Raw genomic sequence first — 1,556 nt, 5'->3', positions numbered from 1 at the left:
CGTTGCTCATTCCAGGTAACCCTTTGATAAAGGGGAGCACTGCTCAATACTACCACGAGGACAGCCCATGGAGCGAGGAATCCAACTCCTCAGAGAGGATTAACGCTCGAAAGAAAACACCATACTCACAATAACCCTCAATGGTGAGGGGGGCGATGCTTCCAGAGTGTGTCGACAGAGACACACTAGTTGAGTGGAGCCCAAGGTGCCAGGGTCTAACCAACTCAGAGAAAGGGCACAAGATCAAAAATGCGTAACCCTTACCATACAGGATTTTAGAAAGTGGGCAAAGCATCGAGAAGCCCCTCAGGGCGACCCAGATACGGTAGACCAGTCAGGGTAGCATGAAAGCGTAACCCCAGCCCGGACGTCCAGGAAATTTTTGCAGTGACGGGCCGGGGGCCCGATGATCACGAAGGCTCCTGCAGAAGCCTGTGTTATGGCCACATGATCCAGGAAGTATGAAGCCGAAAAACCCGGCTTTTCTTACCATCTGGACATATATTGACGAGTGAAATAAACACTGCAAGTCGAGCACCCGGTTCCGAACTCGGGTTTCAGAGGGGGCCTCATCGTGGACTTATCCTAGAAAAGGGACAGAACACAGAGGTCCCGGGAAACACTGCAAAGAAGCTAGCAGAGGTCAACACACAACCACGCCTTGTCTGAATCACATCCCTCAGGTCTTGCCTACATCCCTTTGACCCACGAAACTTCCTACCCCTACCCGCAGGCAGAGGAGGAGTGCGAGTCGCCACACTAGCCTTCTGTGCTCGTCTCTGATCCTCAAACCGAGACGGGCCAGGACCCCTGGGTTGTTCAGGCTCAGACCTGGACCTTCGTGGAATGAAGGTTTTGAAGGCCGCTGAGCACGCCTTCGCCTCCCTGAACTCTTCGACCACCGTCTCAACGGATGTACCAAAAAGTTCCGAGGGTGAAACCGGGGCATCGAGAAGAAAGCCCCTTTCTTTCTTCCCGATGTCTGCCAGGTTTACCCACAGATACCTCTCCATCACTACCATCACCGCCATAGATCTGCCCATGGCAGAGGCAGCCTGCTTAGTAGCACGGAGAGCAAGATCCGTGGTGCGGCGCAACTCAGCCATCTCATCAGAAGAAAGGCCCTCGCCTTTATCCAGGTCTTTCAGCAGGTCAGCCTGGTATGCCTGGAGCACCGCTATAGTTTGCAGCGAAGCAACAGCCTGACCTGCTGCTGCGTATGCCCTGCCATTCAATTTAGATGTAGCTTGAAGGGGCACGGATGGCAAGGAGGGAGTTTTGAGAGACGATGTCTCACCCATAGAGAGATAGCTAGCTAGCGTCTATTCTACAGGGGGCATTCTCTCATAGCTGTTTTCACGCATCGCCTCGATGTTCGCATAACTGGTATGCTGAAACCGATGGATGCGTGAGGAAAACGGCCTCTTCCATTCCTTCTCGATCTCAGTATGGAGATCAGGAAGGAAAGGAAGGCTCACCTGAGCTGGAGGGTTATGGCCAGAAAGATAACGTTCGTCGAGACGACCTCGCGACGCCACTTCCTTAGTCCGCTTCCA

This window comes from Sinocyclocheilus grahami, unplaced genomic scaffold, assembly GCF_001515645.1.
Source record: "Sinocyclocheilus grahami isolate Dianchi unplaced genomic scaffold, SAMN03320097.WGS_v1.1 scaffold47.1, whole genome shotgun sequence".
Lineage (NCBI taxonomy): Eukaryota > Metazoa > Chordata > Actinopteri > Cypriniformes > Cyprinidae > Sinocyclocheilus > Sinocyclocheilus grahami.
This window is presented reverse-complemented; position numbering follows the sequence as displayed.